At 35.3% G+C, this 8,748-nt stretch overlaps 1 non-coding gene and 1 pseudogene across 1 annotated transcript; both read right to left on the bottom strand.

The window, feature by feature from the left end:
• Positions 1-598: 598 nt before the first annotated feature.
• LOC111765422 (small nucleolar RNA SNORA70) lies at positions 599-729 on the bottom strand. The gene has a single exon (XR_002797773.2). It is a non-coding gene; the product is annotated as a small nucleolar RNA SNORA70 (small nucleolar RNA).
• A 365-nt stretch (positions 730-1,094) lies between these two features.
• LOC131276255 (far upstream element-binding protein 1 pseudogene) lies at positions 1,095-8,117 on the bottom strand (annotated as a pseudogene).
• Positions 8,118-8,748: the final 631 nt, after the last annotated feature.

The following is an 8,748-nucleotide window of genomic DNA, read 5'->3' on the forward strand; positions in this document are numbered from 1 at the left end:
ATATATATATGATGCTTCCAGTTTCTCTACATTCTCCCCTATACTTGCTAGTAATGGTCTTTTTGTTTATAATCAATCTAGTGTGTGTATAATCTTATCATGGTTCTAGTTTGCATTTCTGTAATGAATAATGATGTAGATCTTCATTTCTCTTTGTTCTTTGTTTGTTTGTTTTTTTAAGACATCCTGGAAGTATTTATCAATGGGTACAAGACAAGTAAGGACAGTACTGGCAAATGTCCACCAACAGCAAGCCTCACCTTGCCCTCGTAGTCCAATGGGCTACAGTTGGGCATGTATTTGACCCGACAACCACACAGAATGGGGTGCTTCTCAACCATGTCCTCGAATTAGTCAGCATTAATCTTGACAAAGTCCCATTTCTTGGAGCTACATATTTTCTGGTAGCCAGGGAACTTGAACCTGGCATTGTATTATGGTTCAATCACATGCTCCTTATTTTTAAGCTTTGTGCATATGGATATGATGGCTTGGCTGATATGAATCCTGGCTAATACACCCTGGAACTTTCCAAAGACACTTCACATACCTGTCTGGAGTCTAGACTGGGGATGGGTCCAAGGTCACCATCAAGAAGAGATTTCTTCAAGGACCATTAGGGCAACTCATACAGGCAATAGGCTGCATACATCACATAGGGGGCTGCTGTCTGTAGGCATTGCACACCAAGCCTTTATGGGGAAAGAAAGTGGACTTAATTGGCTGCAGATTTTGGTCTTGTTTTTTAAAATCTGACTTTGAAAATTTCATCTGGATTGTTTCTCTAGCTATTTGTTCACTTTTTAAAATTTTTAATTTTTATACTTTACTTGATTTCTAGTTCATTATTAATAAGCTGTTGAGCTTTGTTGATGTTTTGCTTCTTAGATTTATTACCTTCTCATAACCATAGGCCCTACTATTTTCTTCCCAAATTCTTCATATCCATTTGTATTCAAGGGTGATATCTTTTTTTTTTTTTTTTTGAGGTTTCATATCATTTATTGTAAAGCACAAAACAGGCATTTTAAAACAGGCATTTTTAAAAGTGAAAGTATACATTGAAAAGTACATTTATATCACAAAGCATTGACCACATAATAGTTGCAAATACATTTGCTGGAATGTGTACATCTACACTAATACTAAAAACAAACCAATTTTCATTTCTACACAGAAATATTAACCTCCTATCATCAGTAGTGATAGATATTTTGTACATTTTCAAAAAAAAAAGACAAAACACTATTTCTTAAACCAAAACAAAAATTAAGATCTTCAGCAAGTCGTCTGCATCCATATATTTAACAAAGTTTTTTTTCCCCCACACAATGAAGCAAATACTGTATTGTCCACTTCTTATTATTGGCCCTGAGGTGCTGGAGGATGCTGTGGCATTCCCTGTGGACTTGTCTGGGCATAGTAGGCTGCTTGTTGTCTGTAATACTCAGCCCAGGCTGCACTATAATCTGGTTGACCTCCTGGAGGAGTCCCAGTAGGAGCAGGAACTGCCTGACCCATTTTCTTGTAGTACTCTTCCCAAGCCTTGGTATAATCGACCTGCCCAGCTGGAGCTGGATTTTGCTGATCTCCTTGTCCATTAGTTTGGGTTGTAGTTGGTGCACTGGTAGGGGCTGCAGGTGGTGGCTGTGCTTGCTGCTGATAATAGTGAGCATAATAAGCAGCCCAAGGTGCTGAATTTGGATCCCTTCCTGCCTTAGCTGGATCAGGAGGAGCTTGTTGCTGCCAGTGTGGGTAGGCATTTCCCCATCCCTGGGGAGCATATGGGGCTGGAGGACCATGAGGAGCAGGGCCAGGTGGTCCTGGATTTATAAGGTGCAGGATTATATGGCTCCATTGGAGCTCCAGGCCCTGGAGGCCCTGGAGGCCCATGGGGGCCTGGGACACCATGGGGCCCATGGGGTACAGGTGGCCCTAAAGGATTCACTGGGCCACCAATCTTTTCTTCTATGAATTGCCGAGCATAATCTATTTGCTGTGGAGTGCCACGAATTGTAAATAACTTCATATTAGGATCTGCATTAGGTGGAGGATTTCTCTGAAGTTCTATTCTTGCACCAGACTGTTGACTTATGCTTTTTATGGTTTCACCTCCTTTTCCTATTATTAATCCAGTTTTCCCAGTTGGTACAATAAAATTAAATTCTTGTAGTCCACAAGGTGGTCCCATGTTCTAGTTGCCTTGACCTCTACCTCTTCCTCTACCACCAGGTCCAGGTCCACCAGGATTACCAGCCTGAACACTTCGAAGAAGGTCTGTAATAATTTCTGCAGCATGTTGACATCAATCTGGAGGTCCTGTTATTTGTGCTATTCTATCAGGTGTTGTTCCATCATCTGGCTTAAACTGAATTCGAACACCAGCATCATTTTGTATTTTTTTTATCATCTCTCCATTTCTTCCCATTACAATGCCAACAGCAAATCTTGGGATGGGGACATCTATTCCTTCATTTCCTCCTATTCTTGACCCATACTCATTTCGAAATTCTCTGAAACCACCTTGATCACGAATTAACTCTAACACCATTTCCTTGGCTTGTTGAACTTTGTAAGGGTCTCCTGTGATCCTAAGAGGTTTGTCAGCACCAGTATTCTGAGGCCCATCTTGAATCATAACCATCTTAACTCCAGCTCGTTCCTGAAGCTGTTTAATAGTCTCTCCTCCTTTTCCAATAACTAATTCAGCCTTGCTAGCTGGAATCATGATTTCTTGAACTGCATTTCCTGGTCCATCACCATGATGGAAGCCAGGGGCTGGTCTTCCCTTCTCAACAATCTGATCCAGTAACCGTTTTGCTGATTGGACAGACTCAGGTGTTCCAGTTAACATACAAGACCTTTCTGGAAGGCCACCACTGTCAGGTGCTATCTGTATTTTGCATCCGGACTCCTGCTGAATGCGTGAGATCTGTTCACCTCCTCTGCCAATTATGAATCCAACCATTCCATCTGGAACTTTGTATTCTTCTGTCATTACAGACCTTTGCTGTTAATGCATGGGTGGTAATTGTGTTCCAAAAGAGTCATTTTGAGGGGCAACTTTCTTAGCATCTGGTTGATCTCCATCTTCCAAAGGTCTTTTCTGTCTCCCATAACCATAGTCATTTGAATTCAGTGATGTTCCAGCATCACCTCCAATTTTTGCTGCAATCTCTGCGAAGCAGCGACCTTCCCACAGCTAACTGCTCCAAGGGTGATATCTTGAAGCATCAACTACAGGGTTATAGGAGTTATTCTTCTCAGAAACTAGATTGTTTTACCAAGCACTTCATTTTTTTATTAAATGTTGCTATGCATGTTAAACTATATTTTTCCTTAATTTTTAAAATATACAAATTTATTTAGCACACAGGTCTTAGTGATTGGATAGCTTGTCTCAAATTGAGAACAAAAATATTCCACAGGGAATTTTACTTTTATTAGGATGACTTTAACACAAAATTGTCCTCTCCTTAGATTTTAGTTGCTTAGAATCAACTTAAAAGCTCTAAAAGCTTACTTTGGGAGGCCACTTTATAGGTTTGGAATTATATTTATTTTTTAATAGAAGCCCTGGTCCTGAATGCATTTGCCATTCCTAAATAGACATTCTGTAAACCATTTCCTAATGTATTCTTGTATTGATCACTTGGGAACTCTGAAAAGGGAGTTGATCAATTCAGAGAAGAATGGTGAGTCTGGCCACTAATTGTATGTGTCTGTGCCTAGGGGCAAGGCTTCCTTTACTGGTAGATGATGATAACTTGCTCATTATTTTTCCAAATTGCAAATGAACTCCTACTTTTTCCTCATTGTCTATGAAGTGCCATGCAAAATGTCAGTTGGAGCCAATATTATAAAGTAATGGAATTCCTGGAGGAGACCAAGGAATGAAAACACATAATTAAAATGAAAGGATAAAGCAAAATGCTTTTATTAGCCATAGTAAAAAAGAATATGTGTAAATCCCCAGTGAAGGTCTTGGATTAAAGTGTCTTTATATGTAATATAAACAAAAGAGTTCATTTATAAGGAATCCCAAATGTACCATCATGTAGTTAAATCAAAACATTTTTCAATGGTATTCCATTAAACAGCAATGTTGAAGAAAAGGTTCACACCAAAACCCCTTTCTGCCAATTAAATACGTTAATGTTTCCTACTGAATAAATCAATTATAGTGGGATTTTATTTTAGTTTTCTGATAAAAGCAAATTCTTATAAAATTATAAGAATTTTTAAATTATAAGAATTATAAAGTAAAAATAAAGGCATACCCACTTTGAAACAATCTAAAGAAATTTAGATAAAATGTGTAGTGCTAATTTCAATCGCATTTTGAGATTAGGAACTGAGTCCCATGAAATTGAAATGACTTGTTCACACCCTCGTGAACAAGTCACACTCTAGTCAATTATTCTTAGAATCAATTTTTACGGGTTTTAATTCTGAATGACATTTCTTTTCACCTTGTCTCTGTTCACCTTTCTACAAGAGACTATTTCTTACTTGACTCATGTATGCAAACAGAGGGACAACGCGTTCACTATAGCTAGGTAACTTTTTTGCCTAAAAAAAATGTTCCCCATAAATCCAAACAAACATGTCACTTTTCAGGGTTGTTAAAAAGAGAAGACCAAATCTATGCTATGACTGAGATTTATATAAGAAATTTGATAGTTATTATGTAAATTATTTATCTTCACCAGTACAAATTATAGGGAATCCTAGCTAAATTAAATGACTTAATGTTAAAAAAAGATTTAATTTCAAGAATATCTAAAAGGAATGTTAGAGGTACATGTTTTAACATAGAAGATTCTCATAAAAAGAAAAAAAGTTAGCTTAAAAATAAAAGCTCCTGAACATTATTAAAGTAAAATACCATTTATCTGAAAGAACATAGAAAATATTCCATATGTTTTTATAAAATTTTGAATACATGAAAAAGTTCACAAATAAGTCAAAAATGATGCCAAAAAATAAAATAGTTGTCATCTCTGCTGAGAAAGGGAGGTGAGTAGGATCTGGAATGATGGTTAAAAAATGACTTTAACTGTATTAATAATATGCATTGGTTACAAAGAAAAATATATCCATCTATTACTTATATAATTAAAATTTAATAAAACCAAGCAGTTATTAATATTTAATACTCATTAAAATTTATGAACAATTTCATTGGAAACTGGTAAGTAAATACCATGACTGTTCTGTATTCACAGAGTCATATTAAGGATTAGGGTATATTTCCTGTGATAATAATAGTTTTAACAAGGGACCCATCTGTATCAAGCTTGTTTACCACAGGAAAATGCAATATATTGCTTTTAATTTACCTTTTAAGTTAATTTACTACCACTGTAAAACAGCTATGTAATCATGATTACTTGTAGCTTGCTATGAAGAAACTATATATCTAAAATTGAATATAATCTCTAAAATGTATCATTGATATTTCTATAATTATCTTTAACAGTGATGTTGCATGTATAATATGGCTTTCTTGTCTCCTCACTCTTTGGCTTGCATTATGATGAACTATATTCCACTTTATTTATAAATCACAGAAGTATGACTATGAAGAATAACATGCTTCCATATCACTGTAATTAAGCGCATATCCAAGAATGAGCCACATCAACCCTCCTACAGTTTTTATTCCAGAAATTCTCACATTCGTATAAATTATTTTTTAGCCATTATATAGATTATTTTACAATCTCAATAGCCATTAATAAAATAGAAAAGTTTGTTCAAATGTGTTCTGGGTCATAGTAAAAGCCTGAAAAGAGAGCACTAGAGTTAAGAAGTTTGAGAATGGAAAGCAAGTCATACTAAATTCCTGTTAAAAAGCAGACATAAATGTCTTAGTTTGCCAGGACTACTATAACAAATACTACACACAGGCTGGTTTAAACATCTTAACTAATAAAATTGTCAAATATACTATTTACCAGTGACTTTACACCCAACACACAGGACAAGGGGATAGGACTTGAACATGTCATGATAGGGAATAAAATTGAGTCCATAACAGTGGGGAAGAAATGTTTATGGAGCAGAAGGAAAGAGGATAATAAAGGAATGTAGGTGGAGATCAAAGGCGGACGATCAGCTTCATATGTATTCTGGCACAAAACTATCCACTTAGTCTAAAGCCATGAACAATAAATCAATATATACATATTAAAAATACAATGTAATTTTCTAATAAAAGATATGAATTTCCTTTGAAGAAAATGTAGAATGATAATGCTTCTGTTTGATTCCTTTTTCTCATACTTTTAAAAGAGTATGTCCCACAGCTGTGCAAAGTGGAAATAAATTGATTAAAATACACATTAAAATCAATCTTGATGCTCTAGCATGTAATATTTTGGTGTGACTATAATATCAGTGAAATACTATAATACCAGAATAGTTTGCAGGCTTAAAATCATAAATCTTGAAAATAGTATGGAAAAGTTATGATTTATTAGCTAATACAATTAGGCTTACTCTTTTTATTTTCTTTATAATATAAGAAAATAAAATGCAAATGTATGATTCTATAAGATGCTTTGATGCTTTATATTTAGAGAAGCCTGGGAAGGGCGAGGGTCAGATGCCACAGCTATGACAAGGATAAGAAACAACTTCTAGTTTTTCCCTTTCTCTTTCCCACATTACCCGTGTGAATCAGTGTCTGCCTCTTTACTAACATTTGAGAAAAGCAGCAGATGTCGGCTAACGGCAACTAAGAATAGTGGGGGAATATCGTAACTACAATGAGTCAGCTTGGCATGGACAGCAGAAAACAACCAGTGCAGACAGGATTTCTGGCATCATGTTGCCATTTCTCCTCTAATTCACCTTTTAAGCAACATAATTATAACTGAATGAGAAAATCTTTTGCAAAATTAGCTGGGCGGGCCTGATATAATCAGTTGAAAGGTATCAAAAGTAGAACTGAGGCTTCTCTGAAAAAGAAATTCTGCCTATGGACAGCAGCTTCAGCTTTTGCCTGAGAGGTACATCTGTCCTTCCTGATAGCCTGCTCTATGTATTTTGAACTTATCTAAGCAGATGCCACAATTGCATAAACCAATTTCTTGCATAAACCAAGTCCTTTAATGTCTATTCCTACCAGCTCTTCTTCTCTGTTGAACCCTGACTGATACAGCATAGCTGGATCACTCATAAAAAAATGAATTACTAACTTGGCCACATCAGGAAAATAATATATTCTGATCTCAACTGAAAATTATAAATACATTATAAAAAAGTCTTAAAATCTCATATCTGTGAAACAATATCTATATTATGAACAGAGAACAATGTCATGGATCAATCAATGAAAAGAATTAAAGCTAATGAAAATAAACAAAACAAAGAAGGAAAAGAATAAAATAACTCCAAATATAACTTAAAAACTCCTTATTTAAAAACTTAAAACAATACTTTAGAATATCTATATTTACAAATGAAATCTTAGTTGACTTGGTTAATATTAAGAGATACTACTATCTTCCAGATACGAAGGGCAATCAAATGGTTTTAAAAGCAATTTCTGTTCAATTTGAAAGGAAAAAACATCTGAATACCTCCTAACTGTGAAAGATGTTCTAGATAATATGAAAAGGAAATGTTACCTAGCTCATTTTAGTAGCAGTTATAATGTTGCAAGCCATATCATACAGAGGATTTTTAATGTGGGATTTGTTTAAAAAGCATTGAAAGTACTAGAGGAGCAAAAGGAGAATGGTAATTTTACCCCCAAATTAAGAAGAGCTGCTATCTGTTACCTCCCCTAGGGCTGTGGGAGCAAAAGTAAAAGCCATGCTATCTGGACGGTACAATAATTGTGCTGCTGAGGCTGCTGCTGGAACCCAGATATCAAAGCAGAAACCCGGGTTCCTCACTTGAGGGCTTTGGATTCTGTTACTGACACCACTTGTTGTTATACCATTGCTGCTGTCATTGCCAGAAGAGATAACTGAAGGTGAATCTATGATTTCTTTCTCCCATGTTTTTTTTTTTTTTTTCAGTAAAACCTTACAGAAATCCAACTGACAAGCATATCTTTTAACGGTGGTTTGCAGACTTTCAACCATGAAGGAAGACGAGGGCATAGCTGAGTTATACTGAGAAAAAGACTATTCAAACAATTTATGTATTTAGATACTCAGCATCCACATACATAACCTTTTCCCATATTTATATTTGCAAAAAGACAAAATGACTAAAAATTTATACCTTTACAATTATTCCCTATACAAATTAAGACAGTCTCACCCAAATCACCAGAAAAAACAAGCAGTCACTTTTTCTACTGTATTTATCACACCATATTAATTCCTTTTAAGTTCAGTCTGAATCCTACCTGAATTCAGATATTTTGTATCTTAATACTTAATTTGTAAAAGTAACCATCAACCATACTAATTATATAGAAGAGCAGGAAAAAGATGGAGGAGAAATTTGAGTGTTTACATAAAAAGTACATACAAATTGTGGTCCTAGTTTCTCCATCTGATGAAAAGGCAGAATTGATAGTTATAATTAACTTCTTCCTTTATTAATTCCATTCCATAGTCCCCTTTACATTAGCCATAACCTCAGCTGGTTGAGGTGACCCAAACTTTACTTTTGAAGGTTCTTAGTTTGTAGTATTTGACTTTAAAACAAATGGCTAAAAGGCTTTCACAGATTTAATATCTATTCTATTTGAAACATGAGCACTTCCTTTGCCATGAAAGCAGT

This window comes from Dasypus novemcinctus, chromosome 3, assembly GCF_030445035.2.
Source record: "Dasypus novemcinctus isolate mDasNov1 chromosome 3, mDasNov1.1.hap2, whole genome shotgun sequence".
NCBI classification, from domain to species: domain Eukaryota; kingdom Metazoa; phylum Chordata; class Mammalia; order Cingulata; family Dasypodidae; genus Dasypus; species Dasypus novemcinctus.